The 16,557-nt window shown below is 46.0% G+C and overlaps 1 protein-coding gene across 5 annotated transcripts in view; it reads right to left on the reverse strand.

Moving 5' to 3' along the window:
* Positions 1-15,327, reverse strand: part of NBR1 (NBR1 autophagy cargo receptor) — an 85,336-nt gene extending 70,009 nt beyond the window's left edge. For all 5 annotated transcript variants that reach the window (XM_077252035.1, XM_077252034.1, XM_077252033.1 and 2 more), the window contains exon 1: positions 15,116-15,327. The gene's annotated coding sequence lies outside the window, so the exon portion shown is untranslated. The remainder of the gene's footprint in view (positions 1-15,115) is intronic.
* Between the last annotated feature and the right edge of the window lie 1,230 nt (positions 15,328-16,557).

The raw sequence follows: 16,557 nt of genomic DNA on the forward strand, positions 1-16,557 counted from the left end.
GTAGACCCCCTAAGGAACTTATCTAGATGTGTTTTGAGAGCTTTGAACCCCCAAGTGTTTCACTACAGTTTATAACGCAGAGCCGTGAAAATAAATTCTTTTTTTTTTTTTCACAAAAATGATTTTTTAGCCCCCAGTTTTGTATTTTCACAAGGGTAACAGGATAAATTGGACCCCAAAATTTGTTGTCCAATTTGTCCTGAGTATGCTGATACCCGATATGTGGGGGGGAACCACTGTTTGGGCGCATGACAGAGCTCGGAAGGGAAGGAGCGCCATTTGGAATGCAGACTTAAATGGATTGGTCTGCAGGCGTCACGTTGCATTTGCAGAGCCCCTGAGGTACCCAAACAGTACAAAACCCCCACAAGTGACCCCATATTGGAAACTAGACCCCCCAAGGAACTTATCTAGATGTGTTGTGAGAACTTTGAACCCCCAAGTGTTTCACTACAGTTTATAACGCAGAGCCGTGAAAATAAAAATTCTTTTTTTTTTCACAAAAATGATTATTTTAGCCCCCAGTTTTGTATTTTCACAAGGGTATCAGGATAAATTGGACCCCAAAAGTTGTTGTCCAATTTGTCCTGAGTACGCTGATACCCCATATGTGGGGGGGAACCACTGTTTGGGCGCATGACAGAGCTCGGAAGGGAAGGAGTGCCATTTGGAATGCAGACTTAAATGGATTGGTCTGCAGGCGTCACGTTGCATTTGCAGAGCCCCTGATGTACCCAAACAGTACAAACCCCCCACAAGTGCCCCCATATTGGAAACTAGACCCCCCAAGGAACTTATCTAGATGTGTTGTGAGAACTTTGAACCCCCAAGTGTTTCACTACAGTTTACAACGCAGAGCCGTGAAAATAAAAAATCTTTTTTTTCCCACAAAACTTATTTTTTGGCCCCCAGTTTTGTATTTTCCCAAGGGTAGCAGGAGAAATTGGACCCCAAAAGATGATGTCCAATTTGTCCTGAGTACGCTGATACCCAATATGTTGGGGTAAACCCCTGTTTGGGCACACGGGAGAGCTCGGAAGGGAAGGAGCACTGTTTTCCTTTTTCAACGCAGAATTGGCTGGAATTCAGATCGGATGCCATATCCCGTTTGGAAAGCCCCTGATGTGCCCGAACAGTGGAAACCCCCCAATTATAACTGAAACCCTAATCCAAACACACCCCTTACCCTAATCCCAACAGTAACCCTAACCACTCCTCTAACCCAGACACACCCAACCCTATTCCCAACCGTAAATGTAATTCAAACTCTAACCCTATCTTTAGCCCCAACCCTAACTGTAGCCCCAACCCTAGCCCTAACCCTAGAAATAACCCTAGCCCTAACTCTAGTCCTAACTCTAGCCCTAACCCTAATGGGAAAATGGAAATAAATACATTTTTTAATTTTTTTATTTTTCCCTAACTAAGGGGGTGATGAAGGGGGGTTTGATTTACTTTTATAGCGGGTTTTTTAGCGGATTTTTATGATTGGCAGCCGTCACACACTGAAAGACGCTTTTCATTGCAAAAAATATTTTTTGCGTTACCACATTTTGAGAGCTGTAATTTTTCCATATTTGAGTCCACAGAGTCATGTGAGATCTTGTTTTTTGCGGGATGCGTTGACGTTTTTATTGGTAACATTTTCGGACACGTGACATTTTTTGATCGCTTTTTATTCCGATTTTTGTGAGGCAGAGTGATCAAAAACCAGCTATTCATGAATTTCTTTTTGGGGAGGTGTTTATACCGTTCCGCGTTTGGTGAAATTGATAAAGCAGTTTTATTCGTCGGGTCAGTACGATTACAGCGATATCTCATTTATATCATTTTTTTAATGTTTTGGCGCTTTTATACGATAAAAACTATTTTATAGAAAAAATAATTATTTTGGTATCGCTTTATTCTCAGGACTATAACTTTTTTATTTTTTTGCTGATGATGCTGTTTGGCGGCTCGTTTTTTGCGGGACAAGATGACGTTTTCAGCGGTACCATGGTTATTTATATCAGTCTTTTTGATCGCGTGTTATTCCACTTTTTGTTTGGCAGTATGATAATAAAGCGTTGTTTTTTGCCTCGTTTTTTTTTTTTTTTTCTTACGGTGTTTACTGAAGGGGTTAACTAGTGGGCCAGTTTTATAGGTCGGGTCGTTACGGACGCGGCGATACTAAATATGTGTACTTTTATTGTTTTTTTATTTTATTTAGATAAAGAAATTTATTTATGGGAATAATATATTTTTTTTTTTTCATTATTTTGGAATATTTTTTATTTTTTTTTACACATTTGGAAATTTTTTTTTTTACTTTTTTACTTTGCCCCAGGGGGGGACAATACAGATCGGTGATCTGTCAGTTTGCATAGCACTCTGACAGATCACCGATCTGCGAGAAGTGCAGGCTGCTTCACAGTGCCTGCTCTGAGCAGGCTTCTGTGAAGCCACCTCCCTCCCTGCAGGACCCGGATCCGCGGCCATCTTGGATCCGGGTCTGGAGCAGGCAGGGAGGGAGGTAAGACCCTCGCAGCAACGCGATCACATCGCGTTGCTGCGGGGGGCTCAGGGAAGCCCGCAGGGAGCCCCCTCCCTGCGCGATGCTTCCCTGCACCGCCGGCACATCGCGATCATGTTTGATCGCGGTGTGCCGGGGGTTAATGTGCCGGGGGCGGTCCGTGACCGCTCCTGGCACATAGTGCCGGATGTCAGCTGCGATATGCAGCTGACACCCGGCCGCGATCGGCCGCGCTCCCCCCGTGAGCGCGGCCGATCGCGTATGACGTACTATTCCGTCCTAGGGAAGTAGGGCCCACCCCACATGGACGGAATAGTACGTCTAATGACAGAAAGGGGTTAAATCCTCTGCATGTGCTGTGACTTAGTTATAGCAAGGAATGGGAAATAAAATATAACTCAGCATATCAAATCGAGACAGCACAGGCAAAAGATGCTAGGCTAGCCATATTGACCAACCCGATTATATACTCATACAGGACTTAGATAATCATACTAGTCAAAAAAGTGCACTAGGTACACAGACAAGGCGGACCAATTTTTCTATAAGCCAACAGAATGATTGGAGTCCAAAAAACTGTCCCAAGTATTAATTCGTTTTTATAGATATAGTAAACTCCATTATGAAGAGGGCATTATCAATATCTATATTACACTGACCATTTGGTATAGAATTAATATAGTGCCTGTGGCGCTCATATGCAGATCCACCAAAATACATGCAAACTTAAAATGTCTTGATTTTAACCCCTTCATGACCCAGCCTATTTTGGCCTTAATGACCTTGCCGTTTTTTGAAATTCTGACCAGTGTCCCTTTATGAGGTAATAACTCAGGAACGCTTCAACGGATCCTAGCGATTCTGAGATTGTTTTTTCGTGACATATTGGGCTTCATGTTAGTGGTAAATTTAGGTCGATAATTTCTGAGTTTATTTGTGAAAAAAACGGAAATTTGGCAAAAAAATTGAAAATTTCGCAATTTTCACATTTTGAATTTTTATTCTGTTAAACCAGAGAGTTATGTGACACAAAATAGTTAATAAATAACGTTTCCCACATGTCTACTTTACATCAGCACAATTTTGGAAACAATTTTTTTTTTTGCTAGGAAGTTATAAGGGTTAAAATTTGACCAGTGATTTCTCATTTTTACAACAAAATTTACAAAACCATTTTTTTTAGGGACCACCTCACATTTGAAGTCATTTTGAGGGTTCTATATGGCTGAAAATACCCAAAAGTGACACCATTCTAAAAACTGCACCCCTCAAGGTGCTCAAAACCACATTCAAGAAGTTTATTAACCCTTCAGGTGTTTCACAGCAGCAGAAGCAACATGGAAGTAAAAAATGAACATTTAACTTTTTAGTCACAAAAATGATCTTTTAGCAACAATTTTTTATTTTCCCAGCGGTAAAAGGAGAAACTGGACCACGAACGTTGTTGTCCAATTTGTCCTGAGTACGCTGATACCTCATATGTGGGGGTAAACCACTGTTTGGGCGCACGGCAGGGCTCGGAAGGGAAGGAGCGCCATTTGACTTTTTGAATGAAAAATTGGCTCCAATCTTTAGCGGACACCATGTCACGTTTGGAGAGCCCCCGTGTGCCTAAACATTGGAGCTCCCCCACAAGTGACCCCATTTTGGAAACTAGACCCCCCAAGGAACTTATCTAGAAGCATAGTGAGCACTTTAAACCCCCAGGTGCTTCACAAATTGATCCGTAAAAATGAAAAAGTACTTTTTTTTCACAAAAAAATTATTTTAGCCTCAATTTTTTCATTTTCACATGGGCAACAGGATAAAATGGATCCTAAATTTTGTTGGGCAATTTCTCCTGAGTACACCAATACCTCACATGTGGGGGTAAACCACTGTTTGGGCACATGGTAAGGCTCAGAAGGGAAGGAGCGCCATTTGACTTTTTGAATGAAAAATTATCTCCATCGTTAGCGGACACCATGTCGCGTTTGGAAAGCCCCTGTGTGCCTAAACATTGGAGCTCCTCCACAAGTGACCCCATTTTGGAAACTAGACCCCCCAAGGAACTCATCTAGAGGCATAGTGAGCACTTTAAACCCCCAGGTGCTTCACAAATTGATCCGCAAAAATGAAAAAGTACTTTTTTTTCACACAAAATTTCTTTTAGCCTCAATTCTTTCATTTTCACATGGGCAACAGGATAAAATGGATCCTAAAATTTGTTGGGCAATTTCTCCTGAGTATGCCGATACCTCATATGTGGGGGTAAACCACTGTTTGGGTGCACGGCAAGGCTCGGAAGGGGAGGCGTCCCATTTGACTTTTTGAATGGAAAATTAGCTCCAATCGTTAGCGGACACCATGTCGCGTTTGGAGAGCCCCTGTGTGCCTAAACATTGGAGCTCCCCTACACGTGACCCCATTTTGGAAACTAGACCCCCCAAGGAACTTATCTAGATGCATAGTGAGCACTTATAACCCCCAGGTGCTTCACAGAAGTTTATAACGCAGAGCCGTGAAAATAAAAAAATAAATTTTCTTTCCTCAAAAATGATTTTTAGCCCAGAATTTTTTATTTTCCCAAGGGTAATAGGAGAAATTGGACCCCAAATTTTGTTGTCCAGTTTGTCCTGAGTACGGTGATACCCCATATGTGGGGGTAAACCACTGTTTGGGCGCACGGCAGGGCTCGGAAGGGAAGGCACGCCATTTGGCTTTTTGAATGGAAAATTAGCTCCAATCATTAGCGGACACCATGTCGCGTTTGGAGAGCCCCTGTGTGCCTAAACATTGGAGCTCCCGCACAAGTGACCCCATTTTGGAAACTAGACCTCCCAAGGAACTAATCTAGATGTGTGGTGAGCACTTTGAACCCCCAAGTGCTTCACAGAAGTTTATAACGCAGAGCCGTGAAAATAAAAAATGTGTTTCCTTTCCTCAAAAATATTTTTTAGCCCAGAATTTTTTTATTTTTGCAAGAGTAACAGGAGAAATTGGACCCCAAAAGTTGTTGACCAGTTTCTCCTGAGTACGCTGATACCCCATATGTGGGGGTAAACCACTGTTTTGGCACACGTCGGGGTTCGGAAGGGAAGTAGTGACGTTTTGAAATGCAGACTTTGATGGAATGCTCTGCGGGCATCAGGTTGCGTTTGCAGAGCCCCTGATGTGCCTAAACAGTAGGAACTCCCCACAAGTGACTCCATTTTGGAAACTAGACCCCCAAGGGAACTTATCTAGATGTGTGGTGAGCACTTTGAACCCCCAAATGCTTCACAGAAGTTTATAACGCAGAGCCGTGAAAATAATAAATGTGTTTCCTTTCCTCAAAAATATTTTTTTAGCCCAGAATTTTTTATTTTTGCAAGAGTAACAGGAGAAATTGGACCCCAAAAGTTGTTGTCCAGTTTCTCCTGAGTACGCTGATACCCCATATGTGGGGGTAAACCACTGTTTGGGCACATGCCGGGGCTCGGAAGGGAAGTAGTGACGTTTTGGAATGCAGACTTTGATGGAATGGTCTGCGGGCATCATGTTACGTTTGCAGAGCCCCTGATATGCCTAAACAGTAGAAACCCCCCACAAGTGACCCCATTTTGGAAACTAGACCCCCCAAGGAACTTATCTAGATGTGTGGTGAGCACGTTCAACCCCCAAGTGCTTCACAGAAGTTTACAACGCAGAGCCGTGAAAATAAAAAATCATTTTTCTTTCCTCAAAAAAGATGTTTTAGCAAGCAATTTTTTATTTTCACAAGGGTAACAGGAGAATTTGGACCCCAATATTTGTTGCCCAGTTTGTTGTGAGTATGCTGATACCCCATATGTGGGGGTAAACCACTGTTTGGGCGCACGTCAGGGCTCGGAAGGGAAGTAGTGACATTTGAAATGCAGACTTTGATGGAATGGTCTGCGGGCGTCACATTGCATTTGCAGAGTCCCTGATGTGCCTAAACAGTAGAAACACCCCACAAGTGACCCCATTTTGGAAACTAGACCCCCGAAGGAACTTATCTAGATGTGTGGTGAGCACTTTCAACCCCCAAGTGCTTCACAGAAGTTTATAACGCAGAGCCGTGAAAATAAAAAATAATTGTTCTTTCCTCAAAAATTATGTTTTAGCAAGTAATTTTTTATTTTTGCAAGGGTAACAGGAGAAATTGGACCCCAACAGTTGTTGCCCAGTTTGTCCTGAGTACGCTGGTACCCCAAATGTGGGGGTAAACCACTGTTTGGGCGCACGTCGGGGCTTGGAAGGGAGGGAGCACCATTTGACTTTTTGAATGCAAGATTGGCTGGAATCAATGGTGGCGCCATGTTGCGTTTGGAGACCCCTGATGTGCCTAAACAGTGGAAACCCCTCAATTCTAACTTCAACACTAACCCCAACACACCCCTAATCCTAATCCCAACTGTAGCCATAACCCTAATCACAAACCTAACCCCAACACACCCCTAACCACAACCCTAACCGCAACACACCCGTAACCCTAATTCCAACCCTAATCCTAACCCTAATCCCAACCGTAGCCCTAATCCCAACCCTAACCACAACTGTAACCCCAACACACCCCTAACCCTATCCGTAACCCTAACCACAAGCCTAATCTTAACCCTATTTCAAACCCTAGCCCTAATTCCAACCCTAACTCTAATTCCAACCCTAACCCTAAGGCTATGTGCCCACGTTGCGAATTCGTGTGAGATTTTTCCGCACGATTTTTGAAAAATCTGCAGGTAAAAGGCACTGCGTTTTACCTGCGGATTTACAGCAGATTTCCAGTGTTTTTTTGTGCGGATTTCACCTGCGGATTCCTATTGAGGAACAGGTGTAAAACGCTGCGGAATCCGCACAAAGAATTGACATGCTGCGGAAAATACAACGCAGCGTTTCTGCACGGAATTTTCCGCACCATGGGCACAGCGGATTTGGTTTTCCTTAGGTGTACATGGTACTGTAAACCTGATGGAAAACTGGTACGAATTCGCAGCAGCCAATCCGCTGCGGATCCGCGGCCAATCCGCTGCGGATCCGCGGCCAATCCGCTGCGGATCCGCGGCCAATCCGCTGCGGATCCGCGGCCAATCCCCTGCGGATCCGCTGTCAATCCGCTGCGGATCCGCTGTCAATCCGCTGCGGATCCGCGGCCGATCCGCTGCCGATCCGCTGCGGATCCGCTGCCGATCCGCGGCCCATCCGCTGCGGATCCGCTGCCAATCCGCTGCGGATCCGCGGCCGATCCGCTGCCGATCCGCTGCCGATCCGCTGCGGATCCGCGGCCGATCCGCTGCGGATCCGCGGCCGATCCGCTGCGGATCCGCGGCCGATCCGCTGCGGATCCGCGGCCGATCCGCTCTGTGTGCACATGCCATAACCCTACCCCTAACCCTACCCGTAACCCTAACCCTACCCCTAACCCTACCCCTAGTTCTAACCCTAGTTCTAATCCTAACCCTAGTGGAAAAAAAAAAAAAAAAAAATTCTTTATTTTATTATTGTCCCTATGGGGGTGATAAAGGGGGGGGGGGGTGTTATTTATTATTTTTTTATTTTGATCGCTGTGATAGAACCTACCACAGCGATCAAAATGTACCTGTAAGGAATCTGCCGACTGGCAGATTCGGCGGGCGCACTGAGCATGCGCCCGCCATTTTCCAACATGGCGGCGCCCAGCGAGGAGACGGCCGGACACCAGGAGGATCGGTAAGTATGAAGGGGTGGTGGGGGGGTGGATCGGAGCACGGGGGGGGGGGGAACGGAGCACAGGGGGGGTGGGTCTGGGCAAGGAGGGAGCGGACAGGAGATCGGGGGAGCCGGCAGGCGGACGGAGGGGACCGGACCCCATAACGGAGGACGGGGGGGGGGCGATCGGTGGGCGTGGGGGGGGGCACTTCAGTATTTCCAGCCATGGCCGATGATATTGCAGCATCGGCCATGGCTGGATTGTAATATTTCACCAGTTTTTTAGGTGAAATATTACAAATCGCTCTGATTGGCAGTTTCACTTTCAACAGCCAATCAGAGCGATCGTAGCCACGGGGGGGTGAAGCCACCCCCCCTGGGCTGAAGTACCACTCCCCCTCTCCCTGCAGATCGGGTAAAATAGGAGTTAACCCCTTCACCCGATCTGCAGGGACGCGATCATTCCATGACGCCACATAGGCGTCATGGGTCGGATTGGCACGGGTTTTCATGACGCCTACGTGGCGTCATGGGTCGGGAAGGGGTTATACAATGTTTGTGGAGAAGAAATCTTTTCTAAAAGAGATTAAAAGTTTTAGTTACTTATCAGTAACAGCATTTTTTGGAGCGTATGACAACACCATGAGAGTGGGGATCGGCCCACCAAGGACAGGAAACCTACAGGATAAAAAGGGCAGTACCTCTCTCTCAGGACCTCCAATGGTTATTACATCAATTAAAAATATATATATCAGCACTACGTATCTTAAATTCAAAACGTGAACTTATAACTCTAGTGAAAGAAGTGCTCACTCACACGTTACGGAAGTGAATATAAAAGGTGATGTCACAGATTCTGAAAAATCCTGTTACCGGTAACTAAGTCTTTCTCGATCACCCATGACAGTACGATGAAAGTATTACAGAAAAGTAAGAATTTAGGGAGCGACCACAGCCTGAAGAACTCTTCTCCCAAAGGTGAGGTTGGAAGAGGAAATCATATCCAGCCTATAATGCTTATAGAAAGTGGAAGAAGACCAGGTTGACGCCTTGCAAATTTGCTTGAATAACCGATCTCTCCGCCCATGAGGTTGCCACGGCCTTTGTGGAATGAGCCTTCAAACCTTCTGGAATTACTTTGCCACTTGCTGAGTAGGCTAAAGAAAAGCGCATTCCTGGTTCCCTGGAAGGACACGACCAATGAACTCTCTTTCCTACAAGCTTCTATAGCTGACAGGTATTTAACTACCGTATATACTCGAGTATAAGCCGACCCCCCTAATTTTGCCACAAAAAACTGGGAAACTTAATGACTCGAGTATAAGCCTAGGGTGGAAAATGCAGCAGCTACTGCTAAATTTCAAAAATAAAAATAGATACCAATAAAAGTAAAATTAATTGAGACATCAGTAGGTTAAGTGTTTTTGAATAACCATATTGAATCAGGAGCCCCATATAATGATCCATACAGTTCATGATGGGCCCCATAAGGTGCTCCATACAAAATATGCCCCATATAATGCTCCATACAGTTTATGATGGGCCCCATAAGATGCTCCATACAAAATACGCCCCATATAATGTTCCATACAGTTTATGATGGGCCCCATAAGATGCTCCATACAAAATACGCCCCATATAATGTTCCATACAGTTTATGATGGGCCCCATAAGATGCTCCATACAAAATACGCCCCATATAATGCTCCATACAGTTTATGATGGGCCCCATAAGATGCTCCATATTAAAATATGCCCCATATAATGCTGCACAAATGTTGATTATGACCCCATAAGATGCTCCATCGACACATTTGCCCCATATAATGCTGCGCAAATGGTAATTATGGCCCCATAAGATGCTCCATAGAGATATTTGCCCCAATATAATGCTGCACATGGCCCCATAAGATGTTCCATAGAAATATTTGCCCCATATAACGCTGCACATGGCCCCATAAGATGCTCCATAGAGATGATATTTGCCCCCATATAATGCTGCACATGGCCCCATAAGATGCTCCATAGAGATATTTGCCCCAATATAATGCTGCACATGGCCCCATAAGATGTTCCATAGAAATATTTGCCCCATATAACGCTGCACATGGCCCCATAAGATGCTCCATAGAGATGATATTTGCCCCCATATAATGCTGCACATGGCCCCATAAGATGCTCCATAGAGATGATATTTGCCCCCATATAATGCTGCACATGGCCCCATAAGATGATCCATATTTGCCCAATATGCTGTTGCAGCGATTAAAAAAAAAATAAAAATAAATAAAAAAAATCACATACTCACCTCTTGTCGCTCAGGCCCCCGGCACTTGCTATACTCACCTTTCCCGTTCCACCGCCGAGCGCCGCTGTGTCTTCTGCGTCCTCCGCACTGACTGTTCAGGCAGAGGGCGGCGCGGACACTAATCGCGTCATCACGCCCTGACCTGAGCGTCACTGCAGAGGGCAGAGGATGCAGAAGATGAGGGTATGTGCACACGTCAGGATTTCTTCAGGATTTTTTGCATTTTTTTTGCGGATTTCCCCAATAAAAACGCTATAATACCGCATAAAAAATGCATACATTATGCATCCTATCATTTAGAATGCATTCCGCATTTTTTGTGAAAATGTTGCATTTTTTTCCGCAAAAAAACGCATTCCGGAAAAAGAAGCAACATGTTCATTATTTTTGCGGATTTCCCATGAAATTGGAGTGTCAGGAAAAAAACGCAAAAATTCCGCAAAAAAAAAAAAACCCCACAAAAAACGCACACAAGAAAAAAACGCATGCGGATTTCTGGCAGAAATGTCCGGATTTTGTCAGGAAAATTTCTGCAAGAAATCCTGACGTGTGCACTTACCCTGACATGGTGACCCTGGATTTCTAGTGCTAGCAATTCCTTTGAGTATGATGAAACAGCTCTCTTGTTCCCTGTCCAGACACTCAGACCATTATCTCCTCTCCATGAGCTTCCCACCCCCTGAGGCTTGCATCTGTGGTAATTACATGTGTAAAGGTACCGTCACACTAAGCGACGCTGCAGCGATAGCGACAGCGATGCCGATCGCTGCAGCGTCGCTGTTTGGTCGCTGGAGAGCTGTCACACAGACCGCTCTCCAGCGACCAACGATGCCGAGGCCCCCGGGTAACCAGGGTAAACATCGGGTTGCTAAGCGCAGGGCCGCGCTTAGTAACCTGATGTTTACCCTGGTTACCAGCGTAAAAGTTAAAAAAACAAACAGTACATACTCACCAGCGCGTCCCCCAGCCTCTGCTTCCTGACACTGACTGAGCTCCGGCCCTAACAGCAGAGCGGTGACGTCACCGCTGTGCTTTCACTTTCAGTTTAGGGCCGGCGATCAGTAAGAGTCAGGAAGCAGAGGCTGGGGGACGCGCAGGTGAGCATGTACTGTTTGTTTTTTTACATTTTACGCTGGTAACCAGGGTAAACATCGGGTTACTAAGCGCGGCCCTGCGCTTAGTAACCCGATGTTTACCCTGGTTACCAGTGTAAAATATCGCTGGTATGGTTGCTTTTGCTTGTCAAACACAGCGATACACGGCGACCTAGCGACCAAATAATGTGCAGACCTTCTAGCAGCGACCAGCAATTTCACAGCGGGATTCTGATCGCTGCTGCGTGTCAAATACAGCGATATCGCTCCCTAGGACGCTGCAACGTCACAGATCGCTGGCGACGTTGCTTAGTGTGACGGTACCTTAAATCTGTTCACACAAGGACCCCCAGTGGACGGGTTCTTTACATCCAGCCACCAATGGAGAGACTGCGTTGTCTTTAGGGATATCGTCATCTTTCCTTCCAAGTGTCCTTTAAGGGATATCTTGTTTTCTAGGACATCCCACTGCAAGACCCTGGAATGCAACTGGTCCCACAGGATTGAATAAGATTAAAGGGAATCTGTCACCTCATTTTGGAGCTATAAACTGCCACCGCCATTAGGGGCTTATCTACAGCATTCTGTAATGCTGTAGATAAAGGATGTTACAGATGTTACAGCATAGTGGATGGGATGTCAAGAAATCCCACCTCCACTATGTGTGCACCGGCGCCCGCGGCTTCCCTGCAGAGAGGGACATGCGGCGCGTCTTTCCAGACAGCATGCCTATTTATCCTGCGGAAACGCCCAGTCTCTGGAAGATAAATATCACCAGTGCAATGTATTGGTTGCGGTGATTCCGCACGATTCAATGAACACATGAGGAATCACCTGCGTCCAAAGCGCTGCCGATTACTGACCGTGGGAACATACCCTTATCCACTGGGAGATGACACTCCTGAACCTCCAAGTCCAATAAGAGCCCTAAAAATTCTTGCACTTTTCGGGGCTCTAACTTTTACTGTCTTTAACCCCTACACGACGGAACCCTTTTACATTTTTTAAGTTTCAGTTTTTCGCTCCCCTCCTTCCCAGAGCCATACACTTTTTTATTTTTCCGTCAATATGGCCATGTGAGGGCTTGTTTTTTGCTGTACTATTAAACAACACCATTGGTTTTAACATATCGTGCACTCGAAAACGAGAAAAAATTCCAAGTGCAGTGAAATTGCAAAAAAAAAAAGTGCAATTCCACAACTGTTTGGATTTTTTTTACCATGTTCACCAAATGTTAAAACTGACCTGCCATTATGATTCTCCAGTTCGTTACGAGTTCATAGACACCAAACATGTCTAGGTTCTTTTTTGGAGTGGTGAAAAAAAATCCAAATCCAATTTTCAGGATCTGGGGCTAAGTGAGGGCTTATTTTTTGTGCGCTGAGCTGGCGGTTTTAATGATACTATGTTGGTGTATACACAATCTTTTGAGCGCCCGTTACTGCATTTTAATGCAATGTTGCAGCGACCCAAAAAAAAAAAAAAAATGTAGTTCTGGAGTTTTGACTTTTTACACCACTGGGCAGCGCTCATAGCAATCCGGCTATTACAACCATAGAGGTCTGCTGGAGACCTTTGGTTGCCATGTTGACCCATCGGTGACCCGCGATCACGTGACACAGATGGGCGGGATTTCTGGTAAGCACGAGTTAAATGCCGCTGTCAATCTCTATTACCAGTTTGTTTGTTTTATCAGGTGGGACTAGTGTAACATTTCTATTACCTGTATGCCCATATTAATAGGTCGTATATGTCCTGGGGGGTGACAGATTCCCTTTAACATTGTACATGATAGTACATGTCTATGGGATTAGTAGCAAATATCTGCTTCTAGCACTTGTTTAACCCCTCAATGCTCTACAAATAAGTAATGACTGTTGGTAAATGAAAGCGCCATATATATTATGCTGATTGCCGAGTACAGCCTGTGTACGTGCGGCTTCAGAGGCAGGAGACGGACACACACAGCTAAAACTGCAGCTCAACCCCTTAGGGTACGTGTCCACGTTCAGGAAACGCTGCGTGGGGCTGCAGCGTCAAACACGCAGCGTCCGGATGTTCCAGCATAGTGGAGCGGATTTTATGAAATCCTGTTTCCACTATGCGTAGAAACACGCATCCGTCGGCCCTGCGACTCCGGACATGCTGCGTGTCTTTTAAGATCGCAGTATGTCCGTGTTCCTTGCGGCGACACTGCGCCGCCGCAAGGAATAACGCAGGGCCCTATGCGTGGGGTGCGATGATGCCGGATATGTACAGTGAACACATCCGGCATCATCGCGTCCCAGAAGGGGGCGGGGCTTAGCGCTGAGCGGGTTTGCGGCTCCGACGATACCGCCGGCTATCCTGAACGTGGACACGTATCCTTAGATGCGGCTATCAATAGCATCAGCGGCATGTAAGGGGATAAAGGAAGGGGTGCTGAGTACACTGCCATGCCAGAGGACACCTGAACCATGGCCTCCGTCTTCATCCTTCCATTAGAATCCAGTCTCTGAAATCATACACTGCTATACAGAAGGGCTGAAATGTTTTATAACATTGAGCTCATTTAAAAAAATTGTCCTTTTTTTTTTGGAGGGGGGGCTTTTGGTTATCTATATGCATGCACTTAGGACTAAAAATCATTTTTAATTTTCAGATATTTATCAATTATATGACACCATAAGAGGCGTCTGATTGGCTCCAAATTTATTCTGTAGCTGGACATGACCCCAAAAATGTCATTAAACACTATCACCATAAATAAGTAGCGGGAATCCTGGAAGTAAGGCCTTGCCCCACAGAGCCCTGATCTCAGATCGGTGGTTACATCTACGAGATGTTTGGAACAACCTCCTTGCCGAGTTCCTTTCCTCCAAAACTTGTCTACTTAGAAGGACTTATGAAGGCATTGGCATCAAATATTGATTTATGTTATCATTCCCTTTGCACTGTGTTCATAGCATTGTTTTATTAACACTTCTATTTTTAAGACATTCTTAGTTTGCAGCATTTTTTCCCCACACCTGTATAAATATACGTATATATAACAAAACCCCTATAACACGTTCCGTAGTCGCTATAATCGCACTGACTGTAAACACGACATTGACGGGACCTTGTGGCGACTAGGCCAACGGTATTCCTCCAATGGTATTCCTCCAATGGTATTCCTCCAATGGTATTCCTCCAGCGGCCTAGTCGCCACAAGGTCAATGTCGTGTTTAAAAAGAAAGTTATCAAAGAGTAAAATAAATATTGCGCGTAGACAAAAACTGGCTGCGGTGGAAAAGGCGTAAAAGGAGTTCTGCTCTGAAGTCACCATCTAATGTAGAGACTTCTGTGTGGCGGACACATTCACCAGTTGGATTTTACAGCAGGACATTGTGAGGGGTGCAGGTCTTTTCGGATAATGACCCGAGAGACAGATCAGGCATATTGCACTCCCATGGCTGGGGATCACAGGATACAGAATACACAGCACTGTCCCTTTAAGAGGAATGCCACGGCTTATACACACGTATTACTGGCCCGTCCTAGTAGCCACCATACCTGTAGTCGTCAGTGAGGACCCCACTACACAGCAGACACCGGAGACCCCACCTCCTCAGGAGCCTGCGGATCCCGGGCCTCCTTCAGCTCTGACTGTTGCCCCACAACATGGCGAGCTCACGTCTACAGACAAACGAGCGTCGCAGCCATTGGTTAGCGCTGATGTCACTCACGCAGAACTGGACGTTGATTGGAGGAGAGGCGGGTCAGGCATACAATGGAGTCAGCACTGTGTTCCCTTCCTGTAAACAAGGGGGCGGGGCCGTGGGATAACAGCGCAGGACGTAGCGCGCAGTGGCCGTGCGGTCACCTGTGATCCGGGTCCATTACTCAGCACTGCCTGCTGTGTCACACAGATTGCATCAGACTGCTTGTTGGGAAAACGCGGTCACCTCATAGGTGGCTGACCCCAATCACGGGAGCTGTGGTCACGGGTGTCACCATTGCGCTGCACACAGTTACCAACTGGTCTCGTTGTAGCCAGGGTCTGTGGTGTTGGACGTAGTGCAGACGCGTTCTCTGGATGGTGCCACGGTTAGGATTTGACGCAGGTAAAATCTGCACCTGAGGTCACTTGCGTTTTTTGATGCGGTTTTAGGCTATGTGCACACGTTGCGGATTAGGCTTAGGAATTTCTGGTGCGGATTCTGTCTCTCCTGGCAGAAAACGCACCTGCGTTTTTTTGTGCGATTTTGCTGCGGTTTTCTTGCAGATTTGCTGCGGTTTTTACCCCTGCGGTTTTCTATAATGGAATGGGTACAAAAACGCTGCAGATTCACAAAAAAGAAGTGACATGCTACTTCTTTTAAACTGCAGTGTTTCCGCAGCGGATTTTCCACAAAGTGTGCACAGCATTTTTTTTTTTCTCATTGATTTACATTGTACTGTAAATCAATAGCGGATCTGCAGCGTTTCTGCACTGCAAAAAACGCTGCGGATCCGCAGAGAATCCGCAACGTGTGCACATACCCTTAAAGGGCACCTGTCACCCCGTTTTTTCCGTATGAGATAAAAATACTGTTAAATAGGGCCTGAGCTGTGCATTGCAATAGTGTAGTTTGTGGACCCCGATTCCCCACCTATGCTGCCGAAATACGTTACCAAAGTAGTCGTTTTCGCCTGTCAGTCAGGCTGGTCTGGTCAGATGGGCGTGGTGTCTTCCCCCAGATCTTGCTTAGTTTTCCGTTGTGGCGTAGTGGTGTGCGCATGCCCAAGGTCCCGAATCCTCTGCATAGGGGAGTGAAAAGAGCGCAATGTGCGTTATTTCCCTGTTGATCGGTGGGGGCGGCCATCTTCCTTTGGCCGCGCGTGCACAGATGGAGCGCTCTGCTGCCCGCGGCTTCAGGAAAATGGCCGCGGGATGCCACGCGTGCGCAGATGGAGATCGCGGCGGCCATTTTCCTGAAGCCGAGATGCGAATTCTGCTTCAGAAAAATGGCCGC

This window comes from Ranitomeya variabilis, chromosome 4 (genome assembly GCF_051348905.1).
Source record: "Ranitomeya variabilis isolate aRanVar5 chromosome 4, aRanVar5.hap1, whole genome shotgun sequence".
In the NCBI taxonomy this organism is placed as follows: domain Eukaryota; kingdom Metazoa; phylum Chordata; class Amphibia; order Anura; family Dendrobatidae; genus Ranitomeya; species Ranitomeya variabilis.